This window comes from Thunnus thynnus, chromosome 18 (genome assembly GCF_963924715.1).
Source record: "Thunnus thynnus chromosome 18, fThuThy2.1, whole genome shotgun sequence".
In the NCBI taxonomy this organism is placed as follows: Eukaryota; Metazoa; Chordata; class Actinopteri; order Scombriformes; family Scombridae; genus Thunnus; species Thunnus thynnus.
Window position 1 is genome coordinate 19,900,086 of NC_089534.1, and position 17,740 is coordinate 19,917,825.

Genomic DNA, 17,740 nt, shown 5'->3' on the forward strand with positions numbered 1-17,740 from the left:
AAGATTGACAGAAACCACAAATCCAGTTTTTTCTACGTTGTAGTATCTTTCTGTCTTTGAGTTTCAGTGTCAGATTTTGTTAGACATCATTACAAAGATGACATTTCAGAACAGAAACTGGAATGTGATTCAAATTGCATGTTTACATTTAAATTGATTTAAAAACAAGTCTGACAGCCTTTTCTTTCTTTTGACAATGTTACATTTAGTCTTTAAAAGTGCAAAAGCACTTTAGTATGATGTAAAGGCCTAAACTCATTTCTTTAAAAATCTTGTTAAGAGGGTGTATTACATGTTTGAGATTTTGAAAAGCAATATCAAAAACATCTGTCAATAATGCCTCAAAACTATGTAATTTATGAAAAGTTGAATGTATATGAAATAAAAATATACAGTGAAATGTATATAATGACTGATTAAGCACAATATAATGTAGTCATGTAAGTAATGTATTTCACAACTAAATTAACAATGGCTTAAGTTTTTATTCCCATGAGTCTGTACAGTGTGCACACAGACACACAAATACATGAGCAAACATACGTCTGTTCTTACTTGTGACAAACCTTAATGACGCTGATGTTTGTAATGAAGTGTTAACCATCACAAGATACCTAATCCTAACTCTTGCCCTAATTTTAAAGTAATCCTAATTCTAACCTTAAAGGAATAGTTCAACATTTTGGAAACTATGTTAATGCACTTTCTTGCAGGGAGTTAGATGAGAAGATTGATACCACTCTCGCAGACAAGAGTGGTATGGATCTTCTCATTTTACTCTTGGTAAGTAAGCAAATACTGGACTTCCCCATAATGTCAAACTATTCATTTCATTTCAGGAAATAAAACATTTTGCCCAAGAGATGTATTCTTTTCTTAAAATAACCCTTTTCCCGCTCAATATGCATGTCAGATAAGGTTTCACTGATCGCAATTACACAGTATCACACCTACTGTTCTATTATACAGAAAACAGCTAGTGTGATGAGTGAATTTGAATTGCAAATGCAATGTCAGAATAGGAAAAACAAATATTTGACTATCGTTGGAGTGTTTTCACGAACTTTAATAATAACAAAGGATAGAGGCTGACCCTGTTCAATATGAAAACCTGTTGCGTGCATGTAATGATAGCGTTGGAAGAGATTTACGGTTACAAACCTCACAGATGACGCACCATAATTCCACAATGTGCCTCATTATATCATACACCCAACCACTGTGTTAGAAATTGTGCCTCTTAAATGGACTGAGGCGCTTTTTTCCTTGATGATATCTCATTAGCAGCCTGTCAGCTCGACTCACAGCCCCTTCACACCTCCTCACAGCCCTCTCTTCTTCCTACACTCCACCAGCAGGCAATGACATTTGTGTAATGAATGTGGTTCATTTTCAGACGTCTGCCCAATTAGGTGTGAGACACTGTGGACTGTAGGGAAAGTGTAGTTGTATTTGTACAAGTGGAATGTTCTCCGGCAAAACGCTTTGTGGATTAAGAACATTGAATCTCTGCAGGTGTAAGTTATATTAGAAAGATAATTCATTTATTCATGAACTGCAAGTAGGTAGGTTAAGACTTTATATGATATGATAGATATAAGAATATTTTACATAACTTAGTTTTAATAACTCTATCATTAAGCACAGAATATACAGTTTTTCTTCTCATATAAACTTAAACTACCTAGTTCTAGACATTCTACATGCAAACATATATCGGTACTTTTTTAAGTAGGAGTGGGCTGTATTCTAGACAGTATTCTGACGGAAGTATTCCTTCACTAAGATTATAACGGACCATCGTCTTGTAAATAAATGCTTTTTCGTTGCTTACGAATGAATGCAGACTGCTGGTGTTTATCTTTGGCAGTCTGGGTTATGTCCTTAAACTGGGGATGGGAGGGTTTGCAGATGGCAGAGATACAAAAGAAAAGGACACGGGCACTGCCAAGCAGTTGTTATGTCTGCAGTTATTGGCATTTGCTAAATTTCTTGGACACTGCATTTTGTATCCTTAGTTGGAGCAATAGAAATAAAAACATAATAAATCACACTGTTCACAGTGGAGTTCTGTTTATCATTGTCATTGTTTATGTTCTGGTGGTCATTAATAATGTGAATATAAATAAAAGAACTAAAATGAGTGGTTGTGTGCTCTTCTACATTTTGTTAAGACTGTGAAAATGAGCCTAAAGAGCTTTTTAAGGGTTAAGATTTGGCTTTAGAGTTAAAGAAATAGTTCAACATTTTGGGAAATAACATTAGCTAATTTGCTTTCTCGCTGTGAGTTACATCAGTACCACTTATGTCTGTATGATAGATATGAAACTAAAGCTAGCTGCCAGTTAGCTTAGCTTAGCATAAAGGCTGGAAACAGAGGGAAATAGCTAGCCTGGCTCAGTCCAACTATTATAAAATCTGCCTACCACTACAAAAAGAGCAACTCTTAAGTCTTAGTCACCATGAGGTTGCTGGGCCCAGCCAAGAAATAGCCATACTGCAACGCCACTAAATTCACAACTTATTGATTTCACAGTTCTGTTATTGTACGAATCAAACAAACCAGTTAGGCTACATGTTAACTGGTGAAATTTAGAGGTGCTGGTAGTTTGATTTTGTTACCTTTGTACAGAGCCAGGCTAGCTGTTTCCTACTGTTTACAGTCTTTATGCTAAAGCTAAATGGCTACTAGTGGTAGCTTATTATTTTCTGTAAGGCTACAAACAGCTGCTTAGCTTAGCATAGATAGTGGAAATGAGAAAACATCAGTCTGAAAGTAACACAACCTGCTTACCAGTGCCTCTAATACCTAATTTTTGTATATATCGTTTTACAGAAGTGCAAAAACAAAAATTTGAGGTTTTATGAGGGGTTATGAACCAAACTATTTCGGGGTGCAGTGACTTCCTAGAGTGTCCACTGGTTGCCAGCAACCTCATGGTGACAATAATGCTCTAAACAACTGAGATATAATGTGTTAATAGGTGTGGTGGTTTAGAGGTGCTGGTAGATGGATTTTGTTACTTTTGGGCAGAACCAGGCTAGCTGTTTCCCCTATTTTCCAGTCTTTAAGCTAAGCTAACCAGCTGCTTGCTTCAGCTTCATATTGCATTGACAAATATTACATTTTCTCATCTCAGTAAGAAAGCAAAGAAAGTGTATTGCCCAAAATGCCAAAGTCTTCTTTTAAACATGGAACCAAAGCATTGCCATTACATCATTGCCATTACATTTACGTTTCTTCCTCGTATAGCACAAACCTCATAGAGTCTGAAGGGCTGAAGAGTTTATAAAAATAAATAAATTTAAAAAAAAAAAAGCTTTGACAACAAAGTCTTGATCAGCTCTCACTTTACCTGATGTGGAGTATCATCCACTGAAGTATAAATTCATAGAGCTTGGATTGAATCCTACTTTGGGACCTTGAGATTTTAAATGAACTGGAGTCAACTTACTGATCAACAGTTTAAAGTAGCAGTCCAAATCTGCGGCTAGCCTTGTAAAAGAATAACAGTTTATAGATGTTAAATATCAAGTAGACAGGCTTGTGGGATATGAAAACCATGTCATCACTTCATCCAGCAACAGCAGAGTCAGCAGCTTTTTTGCCAAAATTTCCAGTTGGTCTCTGTTTTGGCCATTGTGGTTTTGGAATTAATTCCTTGTGTTTCCTGTTCACTCAAGTGGTGCACCACTGGATGAAGGTAATAATCAGTAATAAAATTGAAGAAACATGGTTAAGATAATGAACAATACTGATGACTATTCCTGTCTCAGTGACATCAAGTATACAGTATCTGTAGGAGAGTGTTAAGGAGCTGAGCTGGTTTTGTGTCTGGATGCAGTTTTGGCTTATACAATAGAATATGTCAAGAGTCAGAAGATCTTGTAAACCACTTTGCCTCAAATAAATCATCTATTGATGTGATACTGAATAAAGTTTTGGTTGTCCTGGCCTCCCCAAGTTATTTCATAGTTTGTGTCTGAGATTTTGCCCATAAAATAAACAGATTTAAACTATTTTGGCATAAAATGGTAACAATACTGAGTATCAGCACAAATCCTTGGTATTGGCCTTCAATCTTTACTGGTCATAATTATCTCCCAATTATCAGCCTGTAATTAAAAGTTGGGTTGTAAAACTTAAATTACTTTCCCAGCTGCACATGGTTGAAACTCAGTTCACCTTTTTACGAAACTTCACAAATATTGTACAATAAAACATCAGATTGTCAGTTGCTTTTAATGCGATATCTTTAGGGAATCTTGGCAAGAAAACCAATTTAAAAACTTCTGTGTGCAGCTTTCAATTTGTCAGATGTTTCTGACAGGCGAGTGCAGCTTAAGGAAAAAGCATCGATTCTCTGTTGCTCCACAGACCAGATGGTGCTGAGACACACAGCCTCTCTGTCTCTCACGCATCAGTGTATTCAACAGTCATTGTGTGCAGGATTAGTTCATGTACATTGACGGTTTCTGGCCGGTGCTTCTCGTATAGCCTTCTTTCGACACACTCCCATGCAGACAGGGTGGGTGGAAGCTATTCCCAGCAAACAGGTGCCATCATGTGGCATCAGGTGTCCTTCCAAAAGGTTAGACAGCGATGGGAGGATGGTTTGTCCTAGATATGCAGTTAGTTAGATCAGAGCTGCTCTCGGAGGACACTCTGAGACGGTAGCCACGGACAGTAGGGACAGTGGTGCTGCAAATCTGGGATACAATCTGATTTGCTTATGAAATGAGGTTAGCTCTGTGTGCTCTCACTCCTTTCATGTTAAACAGGGCAAACAAGACTCACAAAGAGATGAGACTTTGCACAACAGCAGAGCAAATATTCATTTGTTATGTGATTGTATGTGAAGTGTGCTCAATTAAAGCCCCAACTGTGACTATTCAGCCCTCACAGAAAAGAAGAGGAATAAGCCTCAGTATGCTGCAAAATATTCTTCATCTCCAGAGTCTGACTTAGCAAGGGCACATTTACCTAACAGTTTTCCAGGATCGGTGTCAAACATCTTTCTATTGTTTGGTTTCCATAGAGACTGCAGCCTCTGGTTATGAATCACTGAAACTGCAGACAGGAACAGAGGATCCATTTATGGTCCTAATTGACAAGCTACATGTGATTAATGAAAATGAGAGAAACCAAACAGCTTAATAGAGGTCTGCCTCCATCTATGCTAATTGATCCACTTTAGCTGTCTGTTGATATAGCAAAGGGGAGCCTCATTGTGACAAAAAAGCAACAAGCCTACTGACAAGGGTCGAGCTAAAAAATAAGTACAACTGCCCATCTGGCAGGATGGACCTTTCAACTGATTTACAGCCTTTTGTCTGCCTTTTTCCTCTTTCCTTCCTCTATTTCATGGAATTACTGAAATGTTCCTGAAGCCCTCTTTAAAATTAATTTACAATTGATTTCATTTCAGGCGTATCACAGACAAATTGTGGTTACTGTTTACAGCATTTTAAGGTTTTAGAAATGTCTCTGTTGTGCACACAAAAGCTGTACTTTAACAAATTACACCAACAATTGCAGATGTTATTAAATGTTATTTTATTAGATGTTAAAAAATGAATTCTTTTATTGTAGTAATGAGATGGCTTTGTTTGGAGTTTCATTGAACCAGTTTTTCCCCTCTGTGCTGGAGTCTTGTTTGGCAGCCCAATCAATAAAAATAAAATTGGAGAGCTTGGTGAAATAAGCTTTCTGGTAAGAGTGAGGAAAAGCAGACATCTTTGACATACAGTATGTGGTGAAAAAGGAAGCAGCAGTTTGTGTACTCCCTAGTCAGGGATGAGACCGACCAACGCCCTGTTGGTGCTGCGTTAGAAGCAGTTCAACCAGGAGTAAAAGATCCAATGACGCATTTATGCCTCAGCACGAGCTGTGTGTTTTACAATAATGAGAGAGCCTCTATTGCTCTCTCTTGAGCTATTAAATGCCTCTCTGGTCTGTCAACTAATGTTGCTCTATATAGATAAATGTGGTGGGAATTTGTTGTATTGTGTTGTATTTTTTGCTGATTGATGCCTTTGTTATTGTGGTTTATTGTGTAATTAAGGGAGTTAATTATATTTGTGTTTTTGCAGTTGACCTCTGTCTCTATCTGTTTATATTTGTGTCTCTTGCTAATGTGAAATGACTAGACATATAGACCATATTTCACAAAATATCCTTTGTTCAACAGCCTAGCCGAGTAATTTGGAACATGAATAACTCTCCTATAGCTGGTAACTTGCAATAGAGAAAACCAAGAAATTGATTTGTACATAAATTTGTATAGGTAAGGAAAAGAAAAAATCATATAGCCTACTGTCTATGGTCTCATTAGCTGTAAAAAGCATTCCAAGTCAAGTCAATATTATGTATATAGTGCCAAATTACAACAGAAGTTATTTCAGGCCACTTTTCATAAAGAGCAGGTCTATACCGTACTCTTTAATTTACAGAGACCCAACATTCCCCCATGATCAAGCACTCAGTGACAGCGGTAAGGAAAAACTCCCCTTTAATGGGAAGAAACCTCATCCAGAACCGGGCTCTGGGTGGGCAGCCATCTGCCTCGACCGGTTGCTGGCTAAAGCGAGTAATAAACTGAGCGGGGATCAGGATAATCTCATCACCGCAAAATGTATTACCATCACTGCACAGAAAACTGCAGGGCTTCCAGATTAAAACAATTTAGATAAAATATAAAGATTGATTGATGGACTTTTTCAGACATTCAGCATATGTACAGTAATGTGGGCAGTTATGTTTATATATATTTACAATAAATATTTGAATTTAAACGCAATTACTATATTTGCTAGAGTACCACAACAATACATCTAAAATATGCAGCTTTGTTTTCCATTATCATTAGTTTGCATTTACTTTTGAAGCACATTTTGCATAAAAGTAAATTTTTGTTGATGGGGACAACACTATTTAACATGCCATTTATTTTTGAATAAACAAGTTATTTGACAATAAAAGATGACCTTTATGAAAGTTTACAAGTAATATCCATGAAATGGAAACTTTGCAAATCTGAGAGTCAGGGTTTGCAAAAATGTAAATTTGTGTAAATTGTCTTGGTCCTCAAGTAAACACAAAAACTCAGGAGGACTTCTCTTTTGCTCGAGACAGGACTGTGGGTTGCTAACAAATTTGGTTCTCCTACTGCAGAGTTCACTGTGATTTGAATGACTTTGAGTTTTTTAAAAACACATGTTGATGCCTTGAGGCCACTTCCCTTGTGTTTTTCTTATTCTTTGTTGGTTGTTTGAGCTTATTCTTGTTCTCTGAGCTTGTACAATTATTCAGTCTTTTCTACAATATTCCCAGATTACTCAGTCTTAATAAGACCAGCATCTTATTGCTGCTGCACAGTGAGAACCTTGCATCTCTGAAATGTCAGCTGTTGAGAGAGTTTTTCTATAACATTCATCATTTTCTTCTTGCATTTTGAAAAGATTGTTTGGTAGTATCACTTGTGGTGAACAGCAGTTGGCTTGTTATAATAAATCACCCTTTATATAGGGGTTATAAATTGTAACTAATGGCTTTATTAATAATTAATAAATCATTCACTAATTCTTTATAGATGAGTTATAAGCCATTAATGAGAACAACCTTTGAAAATTTGTTGATTTACAGCCCTTTAATTCATCAGGATGACATGTGAATGGACTGTTTCCTCTCTGGAAAAAACCTGCAGAGAATCTGGATCAAAATCAACTTCTGAACAACTTATTTCTATGTATGAAAGAAGGCTTGATGGCTTATTAAAAAGTGTGAAACACACCAGTATTCATTAATGGATTACTAGCATTTATAACTGAATTATTATTTTCCACAACATGGCAACCCAAAAGTTTTTCTTATGACTGGCTAATAAATTATAGTAGGAATCAGTATTTTCACTTAATATGTACCCAAGAAGAGGTTGTTTTGAAGTTTACTGCAGCTGCTACCTTTTTGTTTTTCTCTCTCATACAAGCAAATTAAAGGCAAGTTGTTTCTCTCTGGAAAACCAAGAGTTGTACAGAGCGCTCTGTGGGAACAATGTGTAAGCAGCTGCTGGTTTCAGCAGCTGATTTGGCCATTTAAGGAGTCAGCAATTATCTTTACTTTTGTCAAATCTTACTTATGAATTAGCCAGCACAGAAAGGTTTTCTGGCACTAGGATGGACAGGTGTGACACTGATCCATGCATTTGTCTGAGGTGTGAGCTGAATTATTCATGAGCCCAAAACAAACTCTTCCCTACAGCTGAAGGCTAGTTACAAAAAACAAAATTGATAAGTGGACAAAATTGGAATGTTTTGACTACATGGAGTTATATTTCCCTAAAATATACAGATCAGTTCTTTATAAATCCACTTCCTTGCTTTTGAGTCCTGTTTTACTATAGTCCTGAAACATGACACAAGTTAGGGGGGTTTAGCCTTTAGTGACAGAAACGTGACGACTGTATCTAATATCAGCTATGTTAGAAATGTACACTTTTACAGAGTGATGGTGAATATTCACACCGCTCTCCCATTTCACAACATAATATGAATAATAATCATGTGATAGCACCGCTTGCTTTTACACAACAAAAAAAAGGTATGAAAGGCCCTCAAGAGAAGGGAGTCTACGTGGGTTGGGAGTAGAGTATTATGTGCATGTGTGTGTGTGTGTGTATGACATTGTCACTGCAACAGTGGCGGCCATCTGAATAATTCATAAAGCTAATCAATGATTAAAGGTCTGTTGGGTGTCACACCTCACACTACAAGAGGGTGACTGTATGTTATTCAGGGTTATGGAAATAATAGGGGAGAACAGGGTAAATCGAGCCAATGGGTAAAATGAGCCACTCCCTTTATCTAGGTAACCATAAACAAAAGTAATCATGTGACCACAAATTAAGAAAGTTTAGATCACGTTACTCAATCCATCTTGGACTCAAGCACATGGAGAGAGTAGTAAGCAAAACAGAGCAAAAAAAAAAAAAAAAGATTTTTGTCATGCCAAGTGAATTCATCATGTTACTAAAGTTATCAATCTTGTATCTTAATTAAAATAGATATGTTTTGGACATTATACATGTTAATTTAAGTCAGTGTAAGCTACAAAACAATGTCATAAACTTAGCATAACTGTGGATCTGAGCCACTGTGTGAAACAGTTTTGTCAAAATGGAGTTTGTGGGGTAAAACGTGCCAGTGATGTTGGGGCAGGTTGAGTCAATGGCTCAATTTACCCCCAGAAATTATTTTCTGATATTCTAGAAACTAGAGACACTGTTCACGTTAATGTTTGATCACTGTTACAAGTTTTATAATGTTTAGGAATAAATACCTAATTGTTGACTAATGTTAAGTTTAAGCCACACACAAACATGCTGTACATACAAACGGGTGACAAATTAAAAGAAAAACCAACATAAAGTGTCTTAGTAAAGTGTTGGGCCACCACGTGCCACTAGAAGAGCTTCAATGCATCTTGGCATTGATTGTACAAGTCTCTGAACTCTTCTGGAGGAATGAACACCATTCTTCAAAAAGATATTCCCTCATTTGGTGTTTTGATGATGGTGGTGGAGAGCGCTGTCTAACACAAAATCTCCCATAGGTGTTCAACTGGGTTGGGATCTGGTGACTGTGAAGGTCATAGGATATGATTCACGTCATTTTCATTCTCATCAAACCATTCAGTGACCCCTCGTGCCCCGTGAATCGAGGCATTGTCATCCTGAAAGAGACACTCCTATCAGGATAGAAATGTTTGATCATAGGATAAAGGTGATGACTCAGAAAAAACTTTGCATTGATTTCCAGTGATCCTTCCCTCTAAGGGGACAAGTGGACCCAAACCATGCCAGCAAAATGCCCCCCAAAGCATAACAGAGGCACCAGTGATTTCATATTAATATTAATAATGCACCGATAGCAATTTTCTTGGATTTTTGGCGATTCTGATTTTCGTTATAAGAATTAAATTAAAATTAAAAATTTTTTTGGACTTAAAGGTATTACAAATTGCAAGCTTTGTGTCTTCTTCACTCACGCTAAAGAACTTCCATACCAACGACAATGTGTGCGTGTGTGGCTGTGGATTTCTGTGCGCTGTATGCGCCACATGCATGTTGTGTGTGTGTGGCTATACTGTCTGTGCTGCAGCTGCTGCTGTGTGCGTGATTTGAACCGTAGTGTGGTTATGTGAAAATTTGACTGGCAAAAAATTGGATATATATTACTTCTTTATCAATTAACAAGTTCGAGTCCTCGTCTTCAACTTCCAGCTCTGAATGCAGTCAATGCTCGAGTCCAAGTCTGAGTTTGAGTCATCAGTGCGCAAGTCTGAATCGTGTCACGAGTCCTGAAATTCAGAACTCGAGTCCGAGTCCTGGACTTGAGTACTACAACACTGTATATAGTAACTATTATTTGAAACAAATACACTTTTATTTAGCAGTAAAATCATCAAATGTAAAAAGTGGCTCATGTTACCCCGTTCTCCCCTATGGATGGTAAGGTAAAATGTCGGTCAAGATACAGTAGAAAAGAAAGAAGTCGAACTCACATAATCCTCTCTCCCTGCCTTTCTTTCTTTCTTTCTGGCAGCAAAATATTGTATTCATTGCCAGTTTTTGTAACATAATAAGGATTTAATCTGTACTAGGGGTGTGCCACATCGTATCGTTCATGATAATATTGGTATAATTTTTAATATGATGAAAAAAAATGATGAAAAAAGGTCAAATGAACAACAAACCACGTAAAGGCCACAGATCAATGATTCGCAACGAGACTGGATGCAACTTGCAAAAGAATTATGATGATGACCGTGTCCATTGCAACGACACACTGGCATATCCCAATACTTCTGTGTTGATACACTGTATTAAGTGGATTAGCTGGATTTCTGTTTGTTTTTGATAGCATCCAAGCTACGTTACTATCTATGAACAGATTAAACGTTACCACCGTTTAGCTGGTGACCAGTGTTTTGTGTTTTTTAATGTTAGCTAACTTAACTCACAGTATTAGCTTAACGTAGATGAAAAAGAACAAGGCTTAACTTGTTGGACACAGTCAGGATGCTTGCAATCGAGCAAAAGGCGTTGTTTTTGTTCGTAAAGTGAATGCTGTTCTTCAAAAAGTTGGATGAGCTGGTCCTCCCACTCCTCTGTCCACAAATCTGCCATGCTTTCGTACTGGCCTGTGCTGTTTCCTGATTGGCTGAAGAGAAATAGCTATGTCCTTACGTTCTAAAACTGCACCTGGAGACAATCTCCTGAAAACCAGTTATGAAACACTTGGACACTGTTTACAAAAACATGAAAGAAGGTGAGTTATTAGATTAATATCAGTGTCTTCCAAAACTTTGTTAGGTAGCACTTTGACTGATGACTGAAATGGTAGTATAATGTACAGAAGTGCTATTGATTCACAAAAATGTGTCTCACTAAAGCTTTTCCATCCTCTTATCTCATTTCAATACACTATGACTTTGCTGAACAATTTCTCAAGCTTTTTAATTTTCCTCCAGTGCTCTGCTTTTCCTCTCTTTAATTGATTCACTGAACTAAAATGAGAAGTCTGTCCTGAGACCTCAGTTTCAAAGCGGTGGTCCGCAACATTCTTAGTTCTGACGACTTCTCTTGTGCTAAGTGCTGATTGCAATCACATTAAGCGCTTCCCTTCAGTCAAGGAGTCTTGTGTATTTTTCCCTGTGTCTTGTCAGTTCATTCCCCTTCTGGTTATTGTTGTTGCTTCCCGTAACATAAGAAGCATTACTTCCTGGGTGCCAGATTTTTTTTTCCTGGAAAGGCCTATTAGACACAGGCTGTTAACCACACCGATCATGTAAGCTTCCGTGATGTAGGTACAGATTAGGGGTGGGTGATATGGCCCAAAAATAATATCATGATATTTCAAGGTATTTCTGCGATAATGATATTCATGGCAATATGACAAAATACTACTTGTAGGATTTTAGGCTCTCTTTGTAAGGTGCTTCCTCTTGAGGTGATGAAATAAGTTTGCTGTATTGCCTCCTTTTGTTGTTTAGTGTAGTCTTCTTGCACTTCTTACATATTACTGTGGTTTGTTGATCTTTTGTAACCAAACTACTTCGACACTGACTCCTCCACCGTGGAGCTGGTAGCAATGTTACTTTTGCTTTCAGCCATGCTTGTTGTTGCTGCGTGTGACACTATGAAATCATTGCGTCAACAAGTCAGAATATTACCATAATCACTATATGATTTTCTTTTCATCATATTAAAAATGTTATTGATAATTATAGGTCGTCTTATTTAAACTGTTCTTCTGGTAATAGTTGAAGAAAGGAAAGCTGCTTGATAAACATTGTCCAATCACCTTTCTTAATTTAGGGCATAAATGGTGCTCTTTTTGCTAGATTACTGACTGCAGACAATGTAATGACTGGTAAACAATGTGTTGTTATTTCTGAGAACCTTTCTAGAATATTTTTATTTCTTTAAAGATCCCCTCCAGACATGTATTTAAACAAATAAAATACTCTGCATGGAACAATAATGTGTGTTTGATGTGCTTTTTCCACAAAAAAAAAAACTATAATTACCATATTAAAATCCTTAAAATGACATCTACTCCTTCTCCCTCATCATAAATCTATGAATATGCAAATATTGTTCATTTCAAAAGTTTAACTGCTGTACACAAGATGTCTCCTACTTCACTGTAAAGTCTGTTCTCAGTTTATGTGCACTGAAGGCTTCAAGTTTCCACATCACACTTGTTTGAGTTTCCTATTGAACCAGGATTGGCTCCCAAACTAGTTGTGATGTCACACATCCTGCTTGAGGATATGCCCCTTAAACTCAGATTTTCAATGAGCATAGAGAAACTTTCCACTTTCAGCAGATGAATGTGAAAACAGCCCTTCAGTGTCAAATGATTGACATACATCATTCTGCACAATGAAGCTCAAACATTCAACTGTAGGAACAAGAAGAAATCATATTTTTGAGTGGAAGGGGACTTTAAGTGGATCATTTAATGGTGTTACACTCGTGTTGATTTGATTAAGTTCTGTGCTGAGTCATAATCAATCAAAACATTTTAAGTATCTAAGACATCTTGTCTTGCACCATTGTAGGGTTCCACAGAATAATTAGCAATGAGTGAATCATGGATAGATAGATTATTCAATATTTTAGGTGTGTCAGTCTCAAATAAAAAAAATGAAACAGCAAATCTATTAATCATGTATGATTTGTTCCGGTATTCAGAAATGGAATTATGGGTCAGTGGCTTTTTATTGATAAGGCTCTATGCATGCAGACGACACAGTTATCTACTAACATAATTATTCTGAGCAACTTTTTAAAGCAATCTTTAGTGAGCTTTATGAGCTGAATGCTAATTGAATTTAATTTATTATTCTTATTATTACACAATACATTGATCATGTATTCTTGTTTTGGCCCTAAGAATACAAAGGATGGACGGAATTTTATGACCATCCGCACAATGCCTTAAAACACTACAATACAAATACCTTTGATTTCTCTTTTTCTGTGGAGACATGGCGGTGTTTCAGCTGTAGTCTGTGATGTTGTGTTGGATTGTATTACATACTGTATTATGGCATGTTAATTCTATTTTGCCCACATACAGGGAGGGGTCATAATGCCTTGGGCACTTTTACAGTACAATGCAATCCAATACACTGCTTAAAATGGTTTCAAAAACTCTAGTGGAGTTCAATAAACAGTTGTCTGACAAGACTAAATTTAATATGCAGTGTAGGGAACATCAAAAACAATGTAGCATTTTTTACAGGGCAATCACACTGGTGTGATGAGAGTACAACTCTAAATAGTTGAATCTCTGAACAAATATACTGTTTTTACCCATTTACAGATTAATTTAAATTTCATTTTAAGACCTTAAACTTTTTTAACCAAGAAAATTGGTGTGTATGAGCAATGTGTGTGTGTTCTATACACAGAGGACTGAACAAAGACATTTCTTCTGTTTTAGAATATATTGACAAGCAGCCACCTACACTGTTAAGCCTCTAGATGTTTTGTTGTCTATTTGGCTGCGAGAATTGCTGTTTTACCAGAAATGCCTATGGCGTTCATCCATCCATTTCATACCACAGAGTGATTAGATTATTCTTTATCTGAAAAAATGTATGAAAAGGGTATTTTTTTCAAATTATAGCTTCATACTGAATATAGTTAAACCTCTCTCAGCACTGGCTGGTGCTCCAGATTCTTCAGGTTAGCAGGGATGCAGGCTGCTTTTAGATTTTGTGCTCTATATACACTACCTGGAATAAATGGTGTCATAACCCGAGGCACTGTGTTTTGGCTACAGTGGGACAGCACAACAATCTGATGAAGACTCTGATTACCTTTTTGTGTGGAAAGATTATTGTTAAATAATGTTTTAATTAGTTGTTTTAATTGATGATTGCAAAATGTTTTAAGTATTGTGCTTGTGTGTGTGGTTCTTCATGTCTGTTAACACAACACTGTTGAAAAAAAGAAGGCGCTGATCTATCTCTATTCTGAGTGTTAAAGGTTAAATTAAACCAAATATTTGGCTGAAGAACAGCAGAAAACCTTTGCTAAAACAAGTTGTTAACACCGTGCTGAAATCATCTTTTTAACAGCATTTAGAGGGTGAAAAAAAGCCCTTAGTCATTTTTGAGAACCCACATTTATACAATCCCCAAAGACCAAACTGGTAGAGAACAGTAAATGGATAGATCCGGAAAGAGAGATATTAAAAGGGAGGGGAGATGGTGGGGAGATGGAGTCGTGCGGGGAGAGGTTAATAGTGCAGAGAGGATTGGGAGACAATAGGCTGGGCTAATGAGTCATGAGGCTGGCTTTACTGGTGCTGAGGCATTTCCGAGCCGCACGCTATACTCACTCTGCTATCACAGTGTTCTCTCAAACCACACAGAGATGTGTGATCTGTTGTTAGTTTTTTATGAAAATTTACTTGTCTGCTTGCCAGAACAACAGTGAAAAACACAAAGTGAGGTTTATAATAACCACCAAAAGAAAACAGATAAATGTACAATTAGGGGAAAGAAATTGGGGGAATTTTGTTCCACAATGTTGGCAAAGAAAACAGAAAAAAGTATTTGCAAAAATGTTTCCTTCTGTATTGTTCTGCAAGTAAAAATCTAATAAAAATAGTGAACTTTCATACTGAAAAATCACTTTTCTCAGTAGTGTATATTCTTATTCTTCTTCCGTTAAGTACATCACCAAGATTGAAATCTATGTTAGATTTAATTAATATTAGTGTGTGGCTAGACAACTATTTTGCCATGCTCCGCAGCTGTCGCAGAATTAAGCGCTGGGACATAGACAGAATGAGACAGTGTCAAGTAACAGCCAAAAGACAAACTTGTTTAAATACCTGATCAAATATGACATTGCTATCCCTCGAGGGCTCTTTCAACTCATCTTTATTCTTCTAGTAACTAACAGATATTCAACCTTTGGACTGAAATAACAGGTTTCTGCATGCCGCCAGCTAAAATGGCTTCTCTTCTCCTTGTAGAGTCACAAAAAAGAATCTATCTAAATGTTGTTACGCAGATTTGTTTAGACTTCGTACATCACTAGAATACCGTAGAGGCTGGAACTGTTTCATATCCATGTCAGTCACTGCTGATCTGGCACTAATCCAGAGGAGATCAGTGAGGGCATCAGGGAATGCTGAGTCCATCTCTTGCCTGTAGCTCATTAGCTGCCTGTCTAGACTGCCTGGCAGCTCAGTAATGATGAATACAGCATCACCACACCCTTAAAACCAACTATCAGAATGATTTTATGGACAGAGACCCAATTTGGAGGAGAGGAGAACAAGTTACAGTAAAGCAGCATGGTGGATCATGAAGACTATCAATGATTAGATAGAGTAGGTAAAATATTGGTTAAAGCAGTGGTTCCTAACCTGGGTGGCAAGATAAATCTGACCGGTCACCAGATGATTAACAGAAAAGAAAAGCAGAAAAACCTGCTACACAAACTTCTCTTTACTTTTTCAGGTCTTCTTTTAGATCTACGTGCTGTTTTCTTATGAATTACTGCATAATTTTACTTCTTCTGCCCTCTAAAAATAGTTAAAATAAATCGATCTGAGAAGAAAGAAGCACTTTTTCACTGTTTAGTTGACCTGCTCACGCCCAGTTGTGATATGCAAAGTCGGGAACCACAGCAGAACTGTGTTAAAGTACTGCTGTCAAAGGAAAAATAAACATTTTCAGTAGAGGTTAGTCAAAACAGGAATCAAAGAAACAATTACAGTTGTCATTTTTCATAATTTATTGTACATTGTCATTTCTTCCATCATCTTATACCCAAACTAATAAACAGTACAACATTTCCATTTATACAAAATATAAACTATAAGGGGGGGAATATAAATCTAACATCAACCCTTCCCATATGGTTACACATACAGTCATTTCCTGGGTCTAACCCATGGAGGAAGGGGGGGAAAGGTGTCAATCAAACCCTCATTGTAAAAGACCACAACTCTTTAAAAATCACAAGGCAAAACTGACACAAGTCCTGTGGCAACTTATTCGCTACATACATCTCTTTGACATTTCTAATTAAAAGACCGAAGAGCCAAATTATGAAAACCCAACTAAGAATGTCATCTGGCTCTCACTTGTTGCTTTAAAATCTCCTACTGTATGTGCCAAACTTCACTTTACAGACAAAACCCTTCTGATATTGATTGCCAGGTGGAATTGAAGCCACAAAAATAACCTCTGTACACTCAAGTGGTCCGCATTTCAATCAAGACATGTGACATGACAACCGCAGCCCTGAGCATCTCCAAAAAAAGTGGTGGCGTGACTATGGAAACGCAAGCCAAAAGGGAAGCTGGGTGCATCGTTCCTTTTGATTCCATGCAAAGGGGCTGGGGGGCTGAGGGGGGGTGTGCTGGTGGTCTCCAGCTGAGAGTCACACCCCCGTTATTGAAAGAAATGTCTTGGAATTACATATTTTTGTTATTATTTAAGGAGGACGAAGGAGGTTGTGGAGTCCATCCATGTTAGCCTTGTGGTCTCTGTGCAGTGCGGTGAAGGGGAGAGAGGCTGGAGAGGCTGGACTGGGTGGGATCGTGGGAGGGGAGTGTTGAGGCAGAGAGGGGGCCGTGGGGTCCGGGCTTCAACAGTAGCACTGCAGGAGAGATGCTGCCACGATGACGGGGATCAGCAGGGAGGAGAAGATGCCTGCGTGCAGTGAGACGCCCGCTCCGGCAGGGGAGGTGGAGTTGGCCGAACTGCTGTAGGTGTCTGTGGCCATGGTGGTGGTGTTGGGGTTGGAGGTGGAGTTTCCCCCCGCTGTGGGGTTTGTGTTGTTCTGGGAAACCACCTGTAGGAAAGGAGGAAGAAGAAGAGGATGGAGGGATGAGTGAGGAGCACTGTTTTTTTTCTTTTTTTTTTCTTTTTTTTTCTTTTTTTTTTGCCAATGCTGAACTTAATCGTCACATGAGGAAATAAGATAATGATAAATACCAGATGCTTTTAACAGATTAACTGACTGCGTTTCACAGCAAGGGTTTAGCTAAAATGAATGATCTTATACGCAATGGCAAAATACCCAAATTATTCCAAAAACGCTTGAAATCCATTTATATGTTACTCAAAGTTAACCATTAATTTCATTTGGTGATGATTACCACATAACTCCTCACATTCTAACAACACTGGATTACTAATTGT